General features: G+C 46.3%; 1 protein-coding gene across 3 annotated transcripts in view; it reads right to left on the minus strand.

Moving 5' to 3' along the window:
- The window catches only part of LOC147245793 (uncharacterized), a 71,807-nt gene extending 48,620 nt beyond the window's left edge, over positions 1 to 23,187 (minus strand). For all 3 annotated transcript variants that reach the window (XR_015110227.1, XR_015110226.1, XR_015110225.1), the window contains exons 1-2: positions 23,140 to 23,187; positions 18,267 to 18,462 (exon numbers count right to left, since the gene is read on the minus strand). The gene's annotated coding sequence lies outside the window, so the exon portion shown is untranslated. The remainder of the gene's footprint in view (positions 1 to 18,266; positions 18,463 to 23,139) is intronic.
- Between the last annotated feature and the right edge of the window lie 222 nt (positions 23,188 to 23,409).

Here is a 23,409-nt window from a genome sequence, read left to right on the forward strand (position 1 = left end):
TGATCTTGATCCTGACTTGCTTTCTTTCAATAGTTTTGCTCAATTTGGAAAAGATGTCTCTGTTGTTGGTCAGGCAGGAGAGCAGCTGCCCCGACCAGCAGCAGCTCACCCTCCTACCTACAGAGATCTCTGATAGTCGTTCACAACCGTGCAGACCAATTCCAGCTCTTGAGATCTCATCAAGCTTTGATACGGTGAGGCAAAAGCCAAGAAGGACTTTGAGATCAACTGACTGTTTCTCAGCTGCATGTGAGATCCTGTTTGTGACGCCAGTTTGGAGAGGAAGTTTCCTGGGTGTGAGCTTGTGAAAGGAGAGCTAAAGAGACAGCAGGTGTGTGATGCAGAAGAGTTTATTTCATATTCAATCTACATACAAGCGTCTGAACCAGCTGATAAAACCTGAAGCTTGGAGCTGCCTGGGGAACTGAGCCTCGGTGAATCAACCTCCACCTGAACAGGCTCTGAAGCTTCCCGGTGCACCTCAACACTCCTTTTCTGGGTTAGAGTCCAGCAAGGACCCACTCCAGTACGTCGTCTTTCAACTGATGACCTCGACCCCCTAAGCCACGTTCCAGCATCTCCTGGTGACGGCTGAACTCTGGAGGGAAGAATTCACAAAGATGTCACTGACATTCATGCTGGCCTGTTGAATTTATATGTTCTTGAAATTAACCTTAAAAAAAGAAGAAAATAATCAGTATTTTGTGATGTCATCAATATGGCTGTTATTGCTTTTGGGCCATATCACCCCGTGAAGTGTGATCAACTTTGAGAGAGAGAAGGAAATATGACTGAAACAGTTCTGAGCACGTTCTCTCATAACCTGCAGTGCTGTGCTGAAGCTCAGGTTCTATGTTCCTACCTGAGAGTCTTCAGTCTCCAGCCAGGATCCTTCAGTCCAGCAGACAGCAGCTTCACTCCTGGGCCTCCTGGATGATTGAAGCTCAGCTCCAGCTCTCTCAGGGGGGAGGGGCTGAACCTCAGAGCTGAGGCCAAAGAAGTAAAGCCTTCCTCTCTGACCTGAGATCCTTCCAGACTGCAGTTAAGAAAACATAGTTCCCTTTACAAAATCATATCAAAAGAATCACACAGACACCGACAGTCTTCACTAAGATGAAGTGGGATGTTCATTGTTGATGTAAGAGTCTGAAGCTAAAGGGGTGTCGTACAGCTGGGCTGTCCTACTGGCAGTTTCCTCAGTCACAAAGCTGACAGGCCAGAGTAATCGATCACAAGCAGGTATGCTAGGTTGATTACTCCTGTCTGTGCTGCTGACCAAGGTTCTGGCAGGAGGTCTGGGGTTGGTCCCTGAGCACTTCATGCTGCCCCTCACTGCTCCACAGAGGACGGTTTAAATTCAGAGGCAACATTTCACCGTCCAATGTCCATGGAACAATGAAGGACTTCTTCTTCTTCTCCTTCTTCTGATGTTCAAGATGAACTGTTGGACAAACAACTGTATTCTGTCCATCTGGTCTCACTCCCTCAGACACACCAGCAGCTGATTTGTCAAGTTCATACTGTCGAACAGCAACAATGGAGCCTCCCACCCGGCCTCTGTTAAGACTTTCCTCTTGTAAACTGATTTGCTCAGTCAGATTCCTGTCATTTCATTGTCACGTCCGTGTGCAGGCTGGTCTTGCTGAGTCATGCCAGACACAACAGGAGAGCAACTTCTCACGTGCCTCTGATCAAACGCTTCCATCCATCCGTCCATTTTCTACACCGCTTATAAGGGCTGTTCCTTAAGGGTCGTGGGGGGGGGGGGGGGGGGGGGGGGGGCTGAAGCCTGGATCAAACACTTCTTATTCTCTGTTATTCTTGAATCTGCCAGACATTCATACTTGAGGATGAACCAATACAACAGGAAAAAGCCTCTCCTCCACTGCGTGGGTTACCAAGGTGACAGGTCCCCACCCACATCAGAGAGAGGCGGTGATGACACCAGCACCAGAGATATTCAAGTAGAAGTGCTTGGAGCCGCTGCACTAAACAGGAGGACAACTCTGAAGAAGAGGATGGCTACACTGCAGCATTTTTAATGGAGGCGGCAGCAAACGCCTGCTCCTCACTGGAAAAAGAAGCTCGCCCAGAAAAAACCAACTCAGTGGACTCAGGCACTCCTGGAAAAGTTGTCTGTCACTCCTGGCGTTAAACTCATGCTGGTACGTGGTGACCACTGAGGGAGATCTGGTCATCAAGTCCACTTTACTGATGAAGCACACAATCACAACAACAGTTCTCTCATGAGCCTTTGCAAACTTAGCAGGTCCAGAACTTCTCTTCCAATTCATTGTGTTTCAAGAGACCCACAATTCCCCATGAGAGTAGAAAGGTGATTTTGCATGACTTTATGTCACATTGAAGTTGACCTTTGACCTGTCAGAAACAAAATGTCATCTCTTCATGCTATTAGACATTTATGTGAAAAAGACTTTGCCAGAGGAGTGTAAATGTTTGAGTTGTGGGAAAAACCTCCCAAACAGATCTGTGCTGCCTCCTGGTGGACATTTCTGATAACTGCTAGTGCACGTGATTAACTTGAGGTTTCTGAATCATTCTTCATTGATCACACCACATGAAGCTGAGCACACGTTGTCTAAAATCACGTTCTTTTATACGTGCTGGGAAAGTTGGAGGTGATACCTCATTTGCACATTCAAACATATTTGAGAACATTTTCAAGAACTTCAGTGAAACATTTCAACATTCATTTTGGTGAAGTGGAAGTCACCGTTGATCCCTCAAAGCCTTCCAGAGATACGATGTTGAGGAGAATGGGACGGACGGACGGGTGGAAGGAAGGCCTGAAAACACATAACAACCATGACTGTCATCGGCGTGGGGGCGTGGTCAGATAAGAGCTGTATTCTGACCTGAGAGCTTCCAGGCGACAGTGTGGATCCTGCAGTCCAGCAGACAGCAGCTTCACCCCTGAATCCTGCATCTGGTTGTTACTGAGGTTCAGTTCTCCCAGACGAGAGGACTGAGAGCTGAAAACTGAAGACAGAACTGAACAGCTTCTCTCTGAGAGGTTGCACTTCACCAGCCTGAAGAAGAAATGGAAACATTTGAAAACACATCTGTCAACGATGAAAAATGTTCTAATTTTAAGGTCAAGAATCACAGTGACATTATTTATAGGCAAGGCAAGGCAATTTTATTTGTATAGCCCGTTTTCACCACCAGTTTGTCTCCAGGCTTCATGGCATCATAACAACATCCTCTGCCCTCAGACCCTCACATCGACTGAGGAAAAACTCCATAGAAAACCCTTTGAACAGGGAAAAATCTGAGAAACCTCAGGGTGAGCAACAGAGGAGGATCCCTCACCAGGAGGGACAGACGTGCAGTAGATGTTGTTACAGACAAGAAAAAAGTTTACAATACAAAATGTGGGAAACATGGAAATGTTAATAACAGTTGAAGAAGGAAGCTTCTGGTAGGGGAGGCAGGGAGAGCAAGCCAGCTTGATGGGGGACTGGATGGTAGACTGGTTCATGGAAGGGGAGGCAGGGAGAGCAAGCCAGCTTGATGGGGGACTGGATGGCAGACTTGTTCATGGAAGGGGAGCGCAGGCCGGTGTAACAGTAGGGAATAAGGGGGGGGGGGGTGCGATGCAGGCGGCGGTTGGGGCTCTGGTGGATCTGTGGAAACACAGAGAGACTGCGAGACACCAAGGCCAAACTACAAAGTGCAACAAGTAGTGGTAGTGACAGTTCCAAAAATGTGCAGGGAGGAGAGGAGGAGAGAGGGGGAGAGGAGAGGAGAGGAGGGAAGGGCTCCATGTAACCTGATGTGTCCCCCAGCAGTCTCAGCCTGTAGCAGCATAGCTATCAATGGTTCAGAGCTACCTGAACCAGTCCTAACTGAAGGCTCTGTCATAGAGGAAGGTCTTAAGCCTGGACTTAAACGTAGTTAAAGTGTCTGCCTCTCTGACCCATGGAGAGATGCTGGTTCCACAGTAGAGGAACCCAGTAACTAAAGGCTCTACCTCCCAGTCTGTTTTAGAGATACTGGGAGTCACTAAAAGACCTGCATTCTGGGAGCTGAGTGCTCTGGTGGAACAGCAGGGACTAATGAGTTCTTTCAGATAGGATGGGGCTTTATCATTGAGAGCCTTATAAGTCAGCAGAAGGATTTTGAAGTGGATTCTAGATCCTACAGGAAGGAGAGAAGCTAAAGTGGAGAGATGTGTTCTCTCTTCTTAACTCCCGTCAAAACCCTCGCTGCAGCGTTCTGGACCAGCTGGAGACTCTTTAGAGAGAATTTAGGACATCCTGACAGGAGAGAGTTGCAGTAGTCCAGCCTAGAAGTGATAAATGCATGCACCAGTTTGTCAGCATCACTCTGGGAAAGGATATTCCTAATCTTAGCGATACTTCGCAGATGGAAGAAGGCGGTCCTGGTCACATGCTTTATGTGGGAGCTGAAGGAAAGGTCCTGGTCAAAAATGACCCCAAGGTTCCTTGCAGTTGTACTCGAAGTTAGGGTGATGCCATCTAGAGTAGAGATCCGATTCAAGAGTGTGTCCCTGAGGTGTTTAGGTCCAAAAATGATTACCTCAGTTTTATCTGAATTGAGCATTAAGAAGTTAGAAGACATCCAGGATTTAATGTCTTTCAGGCAGTCTTGCAGATGAGTAAGCTGGCTTGTGTCGTCTGGCTCCATCGACAAGTAAAGTTGTGTGTCATCTGCATAACAGTGGAAGTTGATCGAGTGCTTCCGGATTATGTCACCTAATGGGAGCATGTAAAGAGTGAAGAGCATCGGTCCTAAAACTGAACCCTGTGGTCCACCATATGTGACTCTGCTGTACTCTGAATAGTCATTATTAACATTAACAAACTGAAACCTTTCTGATAAGTAGGACTTGAACCATTTTAGGGCAGTTCCTTTAATCCCAGTTTCATGGTCTAGTCTCTGTAGCAGGATGCTGTGGTCGATGGTGTCAAATGCAGCACCGAGGTCCAAAAGGACAAGCACAGAGACAAGACCTCTGTCTGAAGCTATAAGAAGATCATTAGAGACTCTGACCAGTGCTGTTTCAGTGCTATGGTGTTCCCTGAATCCAGACTGGAAGGCTTCAAAGAGCTTGTTGCTGTGCAGATGTTCATGTAGCTGCTCCAGGACAACCTTCTCAAGGATCTTGGAGATGCAGGGAGGTTGGATAGTTGGCTAACACATCTGGGTCAAGAGAAGGTTTTTTAAGTAAAGGGTTGATGACAGCCACCTTAAAGGCCTGTGGCTCATAACCTGTGACTAAGGAATGATTAATTTGATTTAATATAGAAGTGTTGACTAGAGGGAAGGCATCCTTAAGGAGGCTTGTTGGGATGGGATCCAGCAGACAAGTGGCTGACTTGGAGGAACCGACTGCAGAAGTTAATTCTGACAGGTCAATGGGGGCGAAGCTGTCCAAGTGAGCACCAAGTCTGGGAGGTGCTTCTATGGGGACTGTAGTCTGTCCTCCATTACTGGCAATCTTCGTTCTAATATTCACAATCTTTTCAGTAAAGAAAGAAAGGAAGTTGTTACTGCTGAGAGTTGGGGAGATGCATGGCTCAACAGCACTATGGTTCTTGGTGAGCCTGCCCACGGTGCTGAAGAGGAACCTGGGGTTGTTCTTATTCTTTTCTATCAGGGACGAGTAGTAAGCGCTTCTAGCATTACGGAGTTCTTTTTTATATATTAATAAACTCTCCTTCCAGGCTTGGCGGACTTCCTCGTGCTGGCTGGAATGTGTCTTCCTTTCCAGTTGTCTGGTCTTCTGTTTTAAGGCACGCAGCTCTGGGCTGTACCAGGGAACTATTCTTTCTGGTTGATAACCTTCTTCTTCAGGGGAGCTACGGCATCAAGTGTCCCAAGGAGTGCTGCTGCAGTGCTGTCCACAAGATAGTCTCCCTGCGAGGGGGTGGAATCAGCATAACTGCCCATTATATCACTACAAGATGTGGCAGCAAGCTCTGCTGGAATAAGCTCCTTAAATCTAGAAACAGCAGTGTCAGATAGACTTCTACTGAAGCGGGACTTTTTCCCCAGGTAGGATATAATTTGTTAAAGTAAATTCAAATGTAATTAAGGAGTGATCAGACAAGACGGGGTTCTGAGGAAGAACTGTAATGAGGTCAGCTTCTATTCCATCAGTGAGTACTAAATCAAGGATGTGATTAAAAGTGTGAGTGGGTTTGTTTACCCTCTGACAGAAGCCAACAGAATCAAGAAGCGACTTAAACGCAGTGGTCAGACGATCATCATTGATGTCCACATGGATGTTAAAGTCACCCACTAGAATGACTTTGTCTGAGTTCAATGCCAAGTCAGACAGAAAGTCAGGGAGTTCTTCTAAGAACTCAGAATAAGGTGCAGGAGGACGGTACACCCCAGCAAGTAAGAGTGGTTTCTCTGCTTTCCAGTCTGGGTGGGAAAAGCTGACAGTCAGGCTCTCAAATGAGTTAATGAACTGTTAGGTCGAGGGTTAAGCAGCAAATTTGACTGATAGATTGCAGCTCCTCCTCCTCTGCCAGTGGTGCGAGGTACATGGTAGTTAATGTAGCCAGGAGGGGAAGATTCATTTAAACTAACATACTCATCTTGCTGCACCCAGGTTTCAGTGAGTGCTAATACACCAATCTGATAATTAGTAATTAAATCGTTCACTAGGAGAGACTTGGATGGGAGAGATCGAATATTAAGCAAACCACATTTAATAGTTTTACTGGGATGGTTTGCTGGAGCAGTGGTTTTAATTTTAACTAAGTTGCTATAAGTTACTCCTCCAGATTTGGGTGCAGGCTTATACAGCCTCGGGGCAGACACAGTTTCTATAGGCTGGGTGGGTGACAACACCAAGGAACCAGCAGAGGGGCGTGTTAAACTGCAGCTCTGCCTGCTGGTCTGAACTCTGGGTGCTTGTCAGGGATTAGTATGGCTAATAAATTGGCCTCTGTTCCTAGATAAGAGAGATGCACCATCCAAAGTAGGATGGACGCCATCTCTCCGAATCAGACCAGGCTTTCCCCAGAAGGAGCTCCAACTGTCTATGTAAGCCACGTTGTTATCTAAGCACCACCTGGACATCCAGCGATGGAATGAACGCATGCGGCTAAACATGTCGTCACTCGCTAAATTGGGCAGCGGGCCAGAGAAAACGACGGAGTTGGACATTGTTTTTGCGTAGCTGCACACCGAAGCCATGTTAACTTTAGTTAATTCCGACTGGCGAAGCCGGGTGTCATTAGCGCCGACATGTATTACAATCTTACTGTATTTAACCTTACGTTTTGCCAGCAGCTTTAGATTTGCCTCAACGTCGCCCGCTCTGGCCCCTGGGATGCACTTTATGCTCGCTGGAGTCTCCACCTTCACGTTGCGGAGAACAGAACTGCCAATGACTGATGGCGGCTTCACAGCGGGGCTGCGAGCTACCGAGCCGACATGTAGAGTTTCACTCTCAGCGGGTGTGTCGCTGAGCGGGGAAAAGCGGTTGGAAACATGAAGGGGTTGGTGGGCAAACACGGGCTTACTGCGTCTCGGTTTCCCTCGTGATGTCACCCAGCGGGACTGGCGAGTTCCCGGCTGCTAGCGGTGGCTAGGCTAGGTGGCTCCGCACCCACTAAGGTGGACTGAGCAGCTCCTGAAGGAAAAGGACTAGGACGCTAGCTTCCATGGTGCGGAGCCGAGTCTCTAACTTACTAAGCCTCGCCTCCAGGACTACAAACAAACTACACTTTTTACACGTACCATTAACACTAAAGGCGGCAGAGGAGTAGCTAAACATCTGGCACATGGAGCAGGAGAGGGAGGGAGAGGTGGGGGGAGAGGCGGAAAGAGAGAGAGCGGCCATAGCTAGTGTGCTAAGGTGAGCTAGCGGACCTGTGGCAAATATAACAAATAGAACGAGGAATTTCAGAGCAAGGTCCTGCTAAGGAGTTAAGTGACAGAAACCTATGTATTACACCAAAACGTCGTATACAGTGGTGCTTAAAGCGATTAAGTTAGCAGTACACCTGAGGGAGGATTGAGAGAGTCGAACAACACAGCGATAGTATTACAGGCAGGAAATGACGTAACACGCTCACCGGTATCGGGTCAGCAGGCTGGGTCCCTTCTATATGCCTCATTTTCTTAGTGCAGATCATTTAAGACTTTGACAGAACACTTCAATTGTCATTTTGATGAAATGGAAATCACCGTTGATCCCTCAAGGTGGTACTGAGATGGACTTGATGAATGGATAATGATGTCACATGGAAGTTGACCTTTGACCCTGGGATATAAAATGTGATCATTTCATGCTATGAGACAATTGAGTGAATATTTGCGAACTGTGTGAATCATTGAGTCACACCAAAAACTGTGCTCTCACAGTGACCTTTGACCTCCACACACACACACACACTGTATCCTGAGATCTGAGCACTGAAACCGTACTCAGAGCTGGTCTGTCCACAAATGTGGGGAGAAAAAGGTGTCCTGGGTCACACTGAAGCCTCATCAGCTGATACTCTTTGTTTAAGTGGAAATACCCCCTGCTGAGAGAGAGAGAGGGGCAGCGTCTGATCAAAACATTCTCATGTGGAAGCTCATTGAGAGAGATTATTGTTACTGCAGCTGCAATCAACATCTTGGGGAATTTGATGAGTTAGGAACATGCTGAGAAACACAACTGGTCTGGATCATGATCATTTCTCCCTCTTCTGCTTTTTAATTTCTGAATGACAAACATGATAAAAGTCCACCAACGGCACCGCTGCCTCAGCACAGCCAGCCACTTGTGATGGAACACATCAGGGTGGATGATCAAACCAGGTGCACACAGGGCCTGAGATATGATGTTGAGGAGAACGGGACAGATGGACGAGAGGAAGGCTGCTTTGAAAACATTACACCTCCAACGACGATTGTCACCGGCGTGAAGGTGTGACAAAGTGAGAGGTGTTGTCTGACCTGAGAGTTTCCAGGTGACAGTGTGGATCCTCCAGTCTAGAGGACAGCAGCTTCACTCATGAATCCTGCAGCTGGTTGTTCCTCAGGTTCAGTTCTCCCAGACTAGAGGACAGACTACAACTCAGCTGGTTGTTCCTCAGGTTCAGTTCTCCCAGACTAGAGGACAGACTCCAACTCAGCTGGTTGTTCCTCAGGTTCAGTTCTCCCAGACTACAGGGCAGACTACAACTCAGCTGGTTGCTCCTCAGGTTCAGTTCTCCCAGACTAGAGGACAGACAACAACTCAGCTGGTGTTCCTCAGGTTCAGTTCTCCCAGACTACAGGGCAGACTACAACTCAGCTGGTTGCTCCTCAGGTTCAGTTCTCCCAGACTAGAGGACAGACTACAACTCAGCTGGTGTTCCTCGGCGGGCGATGAAGAGGTGTGGCCAGGATCCAACACCATAGGATGCACTGTCTGTTCCAGGTCTTCAGCATGACGGAGTCTGCCGCCAACACGAATGAGCTCCTCCTCCTTATCCACCTCAGGTGACAAGGTGAGCAATCTGCTGCTGGATGAGACAGGTTTGCCTGCTTTCAGGAGCCACAGTTCTTCTGGGAAGCTCTCGCTGGGATCACTTGAGGATGAGGGTCTCTGCATTGCGGTGACCTTCAGCAGTGCAGTCCCTGTTCTGATCTGCCCCCCCATGCAGCTCCTGCGCTGTAGCTTCTAGCAGCTCCCTCCAGGTGTCACACTGCTTCGTGTTCACATCTGACGCACTGACTGTGGTTGCAGTGACACCACAGGAGATAGACTTCCGTAGCTCAGAGGCGTCGCCCACATCTTCAACACCAGGTTTGACAGGCCACTCTTGGAGGCTGGAGGAGGAACGGAGGCCCTTGGCAGGGGGGCTGGAGCCTATCCCAGCTGCCTTTGGGCGAGTCGCCAGTCCATCGCAGGGCCGACACATACAGATGGACAACCATTCCCTTCCACAGCCACACCTACGGTCAATTTCAACGTTTTGGGATGTGGGAGGAGGCCAGAGTGCCTGGATAAACCCACCCAGGTTCAGGAGGAACATGCCAACTCCACACAGAGAGATCCCACGCTCAGCTCGAACCTGGAACCTTCTTGCTGTGAGGCCCACTGTGCTGCCCATCCCTCTCCCACTCTCAGCCAATCTTCACCCCAATCAGCCTCTACCACTCACACCTGTTCACCCCACAGGTTATGAAGCTTCCCCTGCCCTCCTCATTGTCAGATTGTTTCTCTGCTTTGTGAGAGTCTCCAGCACTTTTCTCCTGCTTGCTTTGCCTGTTGCCGACCCTGCCTGCTCCTGTTTCTGCCTCCTGTCTGCCCCTTTGGTAACATCCATGCTGACTTTTCCTTTGTTGTGTTTTGTAGAAGACCTTTTTTTTTTTTTACCTTTTTCCTTTTTTGCTCTGATTTTTGTTTGCTGCCCCTTCCCCTCTCACCTGCTCCCGTTCCCTGGTGGACGTGCTTCTGCATCAGCCAAGCTTTCCCAAGTTGCTCAGAAAGTTCTTTTGCATTTTCCTTCACCAATGTCTCGTGTGTTGCATTTGGGTCCATTTTACTCCTCGTTTCACATGAATTGTCAATCAAAAGGGATTAGTGTCAGATTCACTCGTGCCTCAATGATGCAACAATGAGATTAATATCCACAATCAATCATCTGTTCATTAAAACCTGATTTTTCTTGTGTCAACACATTTCTTTTAAAATCAACAGGAGTTGTCATGGAATCTGGTTCTGTCTTTCAATGGTATGATAGCAGTTGACAGCGTAGGAGCTCGTAGCTTTGAGTTTGGTGCTCACATAACACAGCAGCTTCAAACAGAAGCTTTTCTTGTTTTAGTCAAGTGAAGGGTTTGTTGTCCCAGAAAAACATTCACTGTAGTTGGTGAAACTCAAATGTTTACCATTTGAGTAAAACTCTGTAATTATACTGATCAGTACAAGGAGCAACCCAGTCTTTGTAGGGATTAGGGTTGGGATTCATTAGGATTTGAATGATTCCGAATCCTTACCGAATCCTTCAAAATGGTCCGAATCCTTCAAAATGGTCCGAGTCCTTACCCAATCCTTCAAAATGGTCCGAGTCCTTACCCAATCCTTCAAAATGGTCCGAGTCCTTACCCAATCCTTCAAAATGGTCCGAGTCCTTACCCAATCCTTCAAAATGGTCCGAGTCCTTACCCAATCCTCTGACTGAATCCTACATTGTATCCATGATACCTGCTACCAGACTATTAAATATCAGATCTCTGATGCTGAAAACTGAATTGGTTAATGAACTGATATCTGACAATTGTACTGACCTGCTCTGTCTCACTGAAACCTGGCTGCTTGTTGATGAGTATGTTAGTCTAAAAGAATCCACTCCTCCCAGTCACATTAATACTCATATTCCTCCAGGCTCTGGCCCAGGAGGTGGAGTGGCAGCCATTTTTGACAAAAGTTTAGTTATAAATCCCAAACCCAAAATAAGTTTCAATTCATTTGAAAGCCTGATTCTCAGTTTGTCTCATCCAGCCTGGAAAACTCTACAGCCTCTCTTATCTACTATTGTGTACCGCCCTCCTGGTCCTGACTCTGAATTCTGATCTGAATTCTCAGAGTTTCTATCAGTTTAGTTCTCAAATCAGATCAAGTCATGATTGTAGGTGACTTCAATGTTCATGTGGATGTTGATAACCACAGTCTGGTACTGCATTTCTCTCTCTTCTAGACTCACTTGGTTTCCATCAGTCTGTTCATGAACCGACTCACCATCACAACAACACCCTTGACCTCGTCCTAACGTGGAATTGAAGGTGAACATCCAGTTGTATTTCCACAGAACGCTTTTATCAGACCATCAATTAATCGCTTTTGAATTTGCACTAATCAACGACACTCCACTCAGGAAAACGGTGTTTCCAGATGTTTGCCTGATCAGGCCACAGCTGGATTTAAGGAAGGGATTCCATTGGCGCTAAATTCAGTGTCTTGTCCCACTGTAACAGAGGACACTGTTGTCAACCTTAGTCCCTCCCAAACTGATCATTTTATCAAGAGTGCAACAGGCACCTTAAGATAAACTTTGGACTCAATTGCCCCATTAAAAAGAAATCTATAAATCCAAGGAAACAAGCACCTTGGTACAATTCAGAAACCAGACAGCTTAAACAAAAAACCCAGAAGTTAGAGAGAATATGGCGCTCCTCCAAACTGGAGGAGTCTCATACAATCCGGCAAGACAGCCTTAAAAGTTACAAGAAAGCCCTTCGTATAGCGAGAGCAGCCTACCACTCGGCACTCATCGAGGAGCAGAAGAACAACCCCAGGTTCCTCTTCAGTCCTGTAGCCAGACTGACAGAGAGCCACAGCTCCACTGAACCAAGCATTCCTTTTTCCCTGGGCAGCAAAGATTCTACGGACTTCTTTAAAGACAAAATTGTCCTTATTAGAGAGAAAATTCACCTCCTCCTGCCATCAGCTGACAACATGGCACCTATAGCCTCAGAAGCCTTCGAGGCTGCTGGAGGACCAGACATGCACTTGACAGTTTTTCTACCGTTAGCCTTGATGAGCTCAGTTCAATCATTTCCTCCTCTAAACCATCTACCTGTCTTCTCGACCCCTTCCCAACCAAGCTACTTAAGGACTCTCTACCCCTCGTTAGCCCCTCTCTCTTGGACACGATCAATGTGTTGCTGGTATCTGGTTACATCCCACAGTCCTTTAAAGTAGCAGTAATTACACCCCTTCTCAAAAAAGCAACCCTGGATCCAGGAGTTTTGGCCAACTACAGACCAATATCAAATCTTCCATTTCTCTCCAAACTTCTGGAGAAAGCAGTTGCTCAACAGCTCTGTGACTTCTCCACAGCAACAGCTCATGAGAGGATTTCCAGTCAGGGTTCAGGATTCATCCTAGCACAGAAACAGCACTAGTCAAAGTTACCAATGTCCTCCTACTAGCATCAGATGAGGGACTGGTCTCTGTGCTGGTCTTATTAGATCTTAGTGGACCAATCCTCGTCACCCTTTATCCGCTTCCTCTCGGTCACATTATTAGGAAACACTCCATTAGTTTTCACTGCTAAGCAGACGACACACAGCTGTACGTATCAATGCATCCTCATGAAATAAATCAGCTGACTAAACTGGAGGCCGTCTAAAGGAGATAAAAACTTGGATGACCCATAATTTCCCTCTATTAAACTCAGATAAAACTGAAGTCATTGTCCTGGGCCCAAAACACCTTAGAGACACCCTATCTCATGAGACAGGTACCCTGGAAGGCATTACCTTGGCCCCCAGCACGACCGTAAGGAACCTAGGAGTTCTCTTTGATCAGGATCTGTCCTTTAATGCCCACATTAAGCAAATTTCTAGGACTGCTTTCTTTCATTGACAAAACATCGCTAAGATCAGACACATCCTGTCTCAAAAGGATGCAGAAACACTAGTCCATGCCTTTGTCACTTCCAGGCTGGATTACTGCACCTCCCTCCTATCAGGCTGCACCAATAAGTCCCTAAAGACTCTCCAGCTGGTCCAGAATGCTGCTGCCGCGTGCTGACAAGAACTAGTATAAGAGACCATGTCTCTCCTGGACTGGCTTCTCTGCATGGCTCCCTGTCAAATTTAGAATAGAATTCAAAATTCTCCTTCTAACATACAAAGTCCTCAACAGTCAGTCTGCTTCATCCCTGACAGAGCTCCTAGTCTCCTATTATCCAGCCAGAACCCTCCACTCCCAGGATGCAGGGTTACTGGTGGTTCCGAGAGTTTCTAAAAGTAGAACGGGAGCCAGAGCCTTCAGCTCTCAGGCTCCCCTCCTGTGGAACCGTCTCCCAGTTTCGGTCCGGGATGCAGACACCCTCTTGACCTTTAAGAGCAGACTTAAGACCTTCCTTTTTGATCAGGCTTATAGTTGGACTACTTAGGCTGGCCCTTAGATCTGCTGCTATAGGCTCAGACTGCCGGGGATCTCCCATGGAGCACTGGGCTTCTCTCTACTCATCTCTGTCCTCCTATATGTGTCATGCATAAATCATACTCATACATATCACTAACTCGTCTTCTTCTCCGAAGCCTTCGGGCTCCCCTCATCCCAGATCCCAGGTGCTGCTGGAGGAGGCTGCAGACCTGAAGAGGCTCAAGCTGCCACCCGTAGCTCCACCTGCTCACGTCCCCATCTGTCCATCAGTCTCTTCCCTTTATCACTCTCTTTATCTCTGTCCCACTCTTTCCTTCTGCATATCTGTCTTCCTCCATTGTCTGTCTTTGTCTCTGCCCCGCTCTCCTGCTCTCTTTCCCCCCAACCGGTCAAAGCAGAAGGCTGTCCCCACTGATCCTGGGTCTGCTCCACGTTCCTGCCTGTTAAAAGGAAGGTTTTCGTCGCCGCTGTTCCAGGATGTGCTTGCTGATGGAGAACTGTTGGGTGGAGGTTCATTGAAGGAGTGAGGTACTGGACCTGCTCTACTTGGAAAGAGTCATGAGAGAACTTTTGTTGTGATTTGGTGCTAAATAAATACAATTGACTTGACTTGACTTCCGATACTTAAAAAAGTACTAAATTAACACAAATGCAATCATACCAATACAAAAACTTGATTCTAACTTGCACAGTACAATTAGAAGATTTGTGTAAAGAAATGGATCAGACATTTAGGTTGTTGGGAGCATGAATAAACTTAACAGTTCTTTTGCAACTTTACTTACCATATCTGCTTTTTCTGGACGAATCCTAGACTGTTCTTGGCTACTGAGAACACTCTGATGGTGTTGATGAAAGAGGTAGGACATTCGGTTCTTTTAATGGATTCGAGTCCTTCTGGGTCACTCGCTTCACAGATCCGGGTTAACGGGTCTTTTGAGTCACTTGAGTCAGTATCACCAAGACCACAATCCTAGATGACACACAGCCCAAATGCCCGCTGACGTCATCTGCCCCGAGGAGCAAGGGGACTGGTTGACGAGAGCGCTGCAGGACAGAGACAAAAATTTAGGCAGAACCAAAAGGATTTACTTTGATGTTTTCTTTTTGCACTGAACCAAAGAAGAAGTCTGTCATGTTGAGAAACACGCTCACACACATCCGTTTTACAGGCGTGATCGTTTCATTTCATGACATTGCAAACTAACATGAACACACAGTTTTCTTGTGTTAATTTGGAGGTGAAAAAGCTGCTTAATTTGTAGCGATAGTCGGAATTCTAGAATGTCACACCAGGTCTTACCCACTCTCCCATTACCAACGAAACTGAGCGATGTTTTGTGCTACTGAAAGTTCTGGAGCTCAGTTGAATCTGCTGTTTCCTACAATTGAGGAAATTCCACTGATCCGTTCAGGTTTGGGTATCTGAGTCTGCTATTTAGGAAGTTCCTTTAACACATTTGGGTTAGTGAGTCAGAGTCTGCCACCGCAGAAGTGCAACGGATCCACTCGGATCAGTGGGTCTGGGTCTATAGAGGAAGAAGCACTGACCCACTTGGGGTTGTTGGTCCAAGTCTGCTATTATGGAACTGCAACAGGCAGGATGAGTCTGGATCTGTGAGTGGACCCCACTGACCTTGGCAACTATCGACCAATCTCCAACCTCCCTTCCATCAGGAAGACACTCGAGAGAGCAGTTGCCACCAAGCTCCACCATCCATCCTCAACCATCCACTCCTGGATGACCACCAACCTGCTCCAACTCAACAGCCAGAAAACGGAAGTCATTGCCATCGCTCCTAACGCTCTGCTTAACAACGTTTTGGATCTTGTCCTCTCAGTGGATGGTGTCTCCACCTCTCTGTCCACGTAGGTCTGCAACCTTGGTGTCATCCAGGATTCAACCCTTTCATTTGACTCACACATTAAATCTGTCACCAAATCTGCCTTCTTCCACCTCAGAAACGTCTCCAGACTCCGGCCATCACTCTGACTCTGTTGCTGAAACCCTCATACACGCCTTCATCACCTCACGTCTGGACGATTGGAATGCCATCCTCCATGGGATCACCAATAAAACTATGGACAGGCTTCAACATGTGCAAAACTTGGCTGCCAGGGTTCTCACCCACAACAAACCCTGGCAGCACATCCCCCACCCCCACTGGCTCCCCACCAAATACCAGATGACCCTCAAACTCCTCATCCTCACCTACAAATCTCTGCATGCACTGGCCCCTCAGTATCTATCCCACCTCCTTCACGTTCACCATCCCTCATGGAACCTGCAGTCTGCCAACCTGGGTCTCCTGACCGTCCCCTGCACAAGCAGACGCACCTTTGGGAGCAGGGCCTTCAGTGTGGATGCTCCCACTCTGTGGAATTTGCTCCCAATACATCTGGGCGAGGCCCAAACCCTGGAATCCTTTAAATCTTTGTTGAAGAGGCACTTGTTCTCCCAGGCCTTCACCTGTTAAATTTGTCGTCTTGTTGTTTTCGGTGTTATTGTTAAGCGTCCTTGGGTGTCGTGAAAGGCGCTATATAAATCATAATTATCATTATTATTATCATGATTATTATTTCCCCTGGAGAGGAGCACCGGGCCCAGGTGCTCCCAGTCAGCGGTCATGCCAATAATAACGTGGGAGGAGAGGAAGACAGAGAGGCTTACCACACCAGACAATATGCCTCACATTGGCCGGGCTGTCACACAGCTGTGTTTCTGACCTTGCCAATACTGGCAGCTAGGCTACTTGCTAAAAGCTAGATAGATGGTAGATCTACTACACGAGAATATACAGGTTAAGAGGAAAGTTACTGACACAGTTTGTTCACGTAGCCTCGTGGCAGCAGGAAGTGCAGGACCAAAGGGTGAACAGAGACAACAGACTCACCAATCCTGGGTTACTTAAAGGATCTGAGTGAAAGATCTGAGTTGGTCTGAGTTAACCCAATTCTAGTTGACGATGCTTGCCCTGGCTGCGGGCCTTCCTGGAGCAGCTTCATCCTGCACAGCCTGCGGGTGGGACAGTGAGGACAGTGGCGCTGGTTACGAAGGTTTTCTCAGGTAAAATTAGCTCCAAACTAAATCTGACATATTTTGATGACATCATGATGTCAATTGTTCATAAATATGCACTGACCTTGTCAAATAAAGATACAAACCAATGTTACATTCCTGAAGGGGTTTACTCAAAACTAAGTCAGACAACAAGACGGTAGATACATTATAAAAGTCCGAGTACTTTTATTGACATTACACTGCCAAAAGCAGTACAACTAAATTAAAAGTGCTGCTCTTTGTCCAGGTGCCACAGAAAACCCAGCCACACAGCACTACAGTCCCCATACCCATTCAATAATAAATAGCTAAACTCAATAGGAAATAGCAAAAAATCAATAAATGTAGTTCGAGGAAAAAAAACAAAAAAGAAAACGGACTCAATCAATGAATGTGTGTGTGTGTGTGTGTAATTTGAGCCCATTCAGTGTGTGTATGGTTGTCAGGAAAAGCTGAGACTGATTCTGGAAATCGGGGGTTTAATAGATGGGTATCGCCTCCCAGAGGCAGGAGGTGGAACAGATGGTGACCAGGATGAGCTTCGTCCTTGATGATGGCTGAGGCTCTGCTGAAGTAGCGAGTGTTGGCCATCTATTCCAGGAAGGAAGAGAAGAGCCCATGATTTTGTGGGCTGTTGTTTTTACCGTCTGCAGACGGTTGTTATTCCTCTTCAGCAGCCAAAGAAAGCATCTCTGAACCTTTTTCGCAGCATCCTTTGTGTTGGCAGACCAGGTGAGGTTGTCAGGGATACGAGTCCCTATAAATCTAAAGTTTTGGACTCTTCCCACACACTCACCCTCGATGAAAAGTGGTGGAGGATCAGTGCCTCCTTTTCTGAGGTGATGTGATATTCTTTCATGCTTTTTTTCTATTTTGTGTTCATCCTTGTATGCCACCTCATCCTCTCCAAATATGAACCCCACTACTTTTGTGTCATCTGCAGATTTTATGATGGACTTTTTTGGAAGGAGCTGCTATGCAGTCATAGATGTCTAATGAATGTAGGTTGGACCTCCACATCATCCAGCCTTGGGGTGTTGATTCTAATGGTGGAGGAGAGACGGGGTAGCTTTACAGTCTGCGTGTGGTTTGTTCAGAAGTCTTTCGTCTAGTTGCAGGTGTGGCAGACCGAGGTCAGACAGTTTGCTGATCCATACGTTGGGGTGATTTTATTGAATGCTCAGCTGTTATCAACAAATTGCCCTGATAGCCTGTGCTAATGAACATTGTGGGCACTTGTTTGGTAAAGGCTTGAATCTATGGAACGTTCATTCACATAAAACAATACAATGCACGAGAACTTGAACGCTGTTAAAATCATCTTACTGCTCTGCAGACAGTCAGCCAGCTTCTCCTGATTCATCCTCTTGAGGAAGCACAGTGTGATCTTCAGAAACGCCTCTCTGCTGCTCCTCTGCTCGTCCTCCTCACCAAACACCTCTTCTGGGTCATCAGGACTCAGAACCCTCCGAACCCTCTTCAGCTCTTTCTTCACAAAATGGACAATGTTCTCCTCAAGCAGCTGGAACAGGGTAAAATGTCAGTGCAGAGTGATCGAACCTTTAGGGTCCAATGTCATTGGACCCACCCACTTTTACCATAATTTGGGTACATTTTCTGGTCAAAATTCAAAACATCCATGTATGGACTAGATTGTTGAGATGCTTGATCTTTGAGAACCGATTATCGGCCTGTACCATTTATTCTGTAATATAATTTCATCTGGACAATCCCCCTCTCTCTCCTGAGAGAGACTGAGCAAGGTTTCGTTGCTGAAGGGCAGCAACAGTGTATCGCTGCAGTGGACCAGAGCAGAGACAGTCAGTGGACAGGTGTGCGAGTGCTGGAAAGCCAAAATATTTTCTATGCGCTCACCCCCCCCCCCCCCCACACCCATAAAGGTGACGTTAAGGACTGTCCATACGCATCTTTTGAGCCCGAGTGACCCCAACCAGAGGGACAGAGTGAGGTGCTGCACTCCAGACGATCTTTGAACACGCTAGTAGGCTCCAATCCTGACATGTAGCATACCAACATGATGGAGAGAAACTCAGCTAAAAGCACATCCTAAGAACTGCCAACCAAAGGAAACACAGCTCACAACCCAAGCAAGTATGTGGGCATGGAACAAAAACACCAAAACGGCGTTTCTGCTTCTGCACATTTCACCACCTCATGCTACCAGATGCTAACCAAACACATGACATCATATGAAAGCATGATCCAACTACAGGGGGAGAATCAGGTGGAGACCAGAGAGATAGGAGAGAGAATGGGAAAGAGAAATGGAGAGAGGGAACGAGAGGGAGAGAGAAGGAGTTTGTCACCCAGCCTGCAGATACATTGATTTCTGAGAAATGTCAGTATTATGAGCAGTGAAGTCATTTTATATTTGTTCTAGTTTGATCCTCATCTATATTTGTAAATGTTGATTGAATATGTTTATTAAATTCATTTAAGGACCATAAGCAATTGAGTTGTCATGCCTTGTGTCCCATTCCCATTCGGAGGGGAAAATATCCGGAAAATACCTCAAGACTGACTAAGTTTAAAGTCCAAAGTCTGAGGTTTTTTTCTTTGTTCCATTTTGATTTGTGGGTGCCAAACGCAGGAAAAATATAGCCTTAGTGAAAGACAGCCATTGAAGGGGAAGAGAATCATGTCTGGGACATGTAGTAGTTTACCAAACCCACCATTTAACTTGATATTTGCTCTCTTGTCACAGCGCTATTAAACCAGCTTTAAAATGCACTAGAATGCAGGAGGTTGCATCGTGGTCGTAGCAACTCTATACAGAAGAGTACAAGGACCTCCAACCCACTCAAAGACACACAACCACTTCTTTAAAGAAAATGTAGAGCAAAGTTATTCAGACGTCCTATTCTTTTTTAATTTCCTGTCCTGTTCAGCAGCTGGGGCGAGCAGCATCAATGTTCCTGGTGCCTTGTTGGACTGAAGCAGTTTTACTCTGCATACACAAAAACAACAACAATAGCAGAAAGAAAAACAAACTAACAAACAAAAACAGTAACAACAATAACAACAGAAGAAAAACAAGAAAAACATTGGTTGCAGAATTTCCAGTGCAAATTTACCATTTGGTTTAATATAATTTTAAAATAAATGTCTGAGTGTGTGATTATGGATCAGTGTGCTCCGCATGTGTGTATGTGTGTGTGTGTGTGTGTGTGTGTGTGTGTGCTACAGTTTGTCTTGGCTGATGCAGGGAGCTGATTGTAGCTGATGTGGGGGACCAGAACAATACGCCCCCAGTCTAGGATAGCAGGCAGGTCAGGACCAGGCCACCAGGGCACCCAGAAACCCCCCGAACACAGGGAGCCACAAGGAGCCACAGGGAGCCAAAGGGAGACACAAGGAGCCAAAGGGAGCCAAAGGGAGACACAAGGAGCCACAGGGAGCCAAAGGGAGACACAAGGAGCCACAGGGAGCCAAAGGGAGACACAAGGAGCGGCAGGGAGCCAAAGGGAGACACAAGGAGCCACAGGGAGCCAAAGGGAGACACAAGGAGCCAAAGGGAGCCAAAGGGAGACACAAGGAGCCAAAGGGAGCCAAAGGGAGACACAAGGAGCCAAAGGGAGCCACAAGGAGCCACAGGGAGCCACAAGGAGCCACAGGGAGCCAAAGAGAGACACAAGGAGCCACAGGGCGAAAAAGGGAGACACAGGGAGCCACAAGGAGCCAAAGGGAGACACAAGGAGCCACAGGGAGCCAAAGGGAGTCAAAGGGAGCCAAAGGCCACAGCAGTGTTGTTTTTGGCAGGCATTTTAGATTTACTTTTAGTCTTTTGGACCAAATGCTTCTTAGTTTTAGTCACATTTTAGTCATTTCTATCCTTGATAGTTTTAGTCGACGAAAACTCAAAGGTTTTAGTCAAATATCAAAGATACCTATAAAGATATATGTGTATGTACTTCATAGGCCAATACAGGTGTTAGAATGAAGCACTGGAACTGATCCAACTTTCAAAGGTCAGTTTTTCCCCTCTTTTTCTTTCTCTACCTTTTACTTTTAGTGTTTTGTTGCAGAAGCAGACAACACACAGGCACACAATATGAGTATTGTATCACAATAAAACAGGATGAAACAAAAATAAAAGAACACTTGACTTCCGTTCGTCTTAGTCTCATTTTCCTCATGGAAAAAAGGGTCTGACGTCGTCGTTTTCATCCAGCGTGAAGAAAACAACACTGCAGAGGAAAAGGAGAAGAGGGAAAAAACAAACAAAAACCTAATAGGGCCTGAGCCTGAAGGTACTTAAAAAAACAGATTAACATGGATTATGAGTTCACAACAAAAGACTCTTCTAATCAGTTGTTGTAGAAACACCCTGGACAGGTCACCAGTCCATGGCAGGACAACACATAGAGACAGACAACCATTGGCTCTCCCAGCCACACCTACGGTCAATTTAGAGTCTGGATTAACACACACACACACACACACACACACACACACACAGAGCGCTGCCCTTGGGAGCGAGCCTTCGTGCAGCAGCCCCTCACCTCCTGCCTCGCTCACACAAACACCGCTGGCTGTATTTTTTTGTTGTGTCATCGCTCTACGTGTGGAAGCTGCCGTGAGATGGCGTCTGCAGGACCTTCACAACCAGTTTTAAGAAATAAACAAATCAGCAGAAGTGCTGTTCGGAGGTTCTTTGGATTTGAGTCGGATGAACAAGGAAAGGACAGCAGCAAGCCGATATGCAAGAGATGCAACAGAACTGAGCCGACAAAAGGAGGGAACACGACGAAGGTAGCAAAGCTCCTCCATGACAGACACCGGACCTGAGTAGATTTAGAGGTCCAGAGGCTGCTAACAGCAGAACTTGAAGTACGTGTTGCCTGGAGTTACCACATCTATCGGGCTTGACTTTGACGTGTTGTCTTGTCAGCGAGCGGTAGCTCAAGCTAATGCTCAGTAGGCTACATATATTAAAACTTGTTTGCGTACTGTTAATGTGTACAGAAAAACTTGCAAAACTTCTCGACCTCAAGAATAAAGTTCTTTATTTTTCTTTCAATAAGAAACATTTTTGCACTCAATTCTGAGTGGCTGCTTGGCATCAAAAATCAAATCGAATGTCAACATTTTTCAAAATATCGAATCAAAGTCTGAAATCCAGTGTGGTGACAACACTTCTTCTTGCTGGGGGCCACAGTGATGACCACTGCTCCACGGCACCACCCATTAATGATATTTACATCAATAAAAGTTTTTATTGTACACAAACTTCTAATGACATTATTCTTAAAAATTGTAATCACAAGTTACTTGAGAGCAAAACTGTCCCTTTTGGAATATTTTCCTTTAACTGCAAGTAAATCTATTTTTAGGATTTAAGTGGGTTTATTAATGCATTTAGTTTTGCAAATGAAAAGTTTTGTTTACAAAATAAAAACCTTTGCTTGCAGCTGAAGATTTTGTTTGAGAGTCAAAAAGACTTGCTGCCACATAAATCAGGGTTTTTGTGTGACTTTTTTATGCTATAAAACAAAACAGGTTTGGGAGCAAATCTTTCCACATTTAATTTTTTTTAAAATGCAATTCAAAAGAATTTGAGATCATCTCACAATTTTGTTTGCAGATCAAACATCTTGGTTTCGGGGTCAAAAACCTTTTCTTTGTTCAGGCCAAGTTGAAGGGCGACCTGGATGCATCCTGAAGGAAAGGGACTCCCACCTTCCCACTTCCAAGCCGCTCTCTCCATGACTGCACTGGAGGATTGATTCCAGCTTTTTGACGCAGGAAACACAAAATAATTTAAGCCCATCGAAGTCTCAATATGAAATAAAATACAATATAATAAGATAAGGGAGGGGGACACAGACGTTCAACTAGAGAACACCAAGCAAACCCACACCGAAAAAGGAGAGAGTTTCCTTGTTGCTCTCAATTATATTTCTTAACTAAATGACATCTACGCACACACACAACTACATCAACCTTTTGTGTCTTTTGGCTTTGATACAGAACAATATTAACACCTCAGACCATTTCCGTGTTCCGGTGTTACCTAGCAACAGGTTTGCTAGCTTAGCATGCAGCAAACTTCTCTATTTAAAAGATTACGACAAAGTCTTCAACTTCAAACATTAAAGATAGTATTGCGAATAAGTTGTGACTATCATCCCTTAATCGGGAACACGTATTTATGTATTTCATAGGAATTGTAGCCCACCTGGGTTGACAAATCAAGAGGGGCAGCGTTTAGCGTCGGCGTAGCTCGGCTGGAGGATTTCTTCTCCACTTCCCTCAATTTGGCATGAAGCTCCTCCCGAGCTCTGCGCGCCCTCTGCTGGCCGACTTTAGTACTGCTCTAAAGCCGGAACAAAGTACCCCGACATTTGAATTTCAATCACTTGTTAAAACGCAGCGAGCAAAAAGCCTGATTCTCATAAAAGACGCAGTTCAACATGAAACACCTCAATCACAAGGATGTGCAGCCACA

This window comes from Aulostomus chinensis, chromosome 18 (genome assembly GCF_037954235.1).
Source record: "Aulostomus chinensis isolate RoL2024-O1b breed Wild chromosome 18, RoL_Achi_v1.0, whole genome shotgun sequence".
NCBI classification, from domain to species: domain Eukaryota; kingdom Metazoa; phylum Chordata; class Actinopteri; order Syngnathiformes; family Aulostomidae; genus Aulostomus; species Aulostomus chinensis.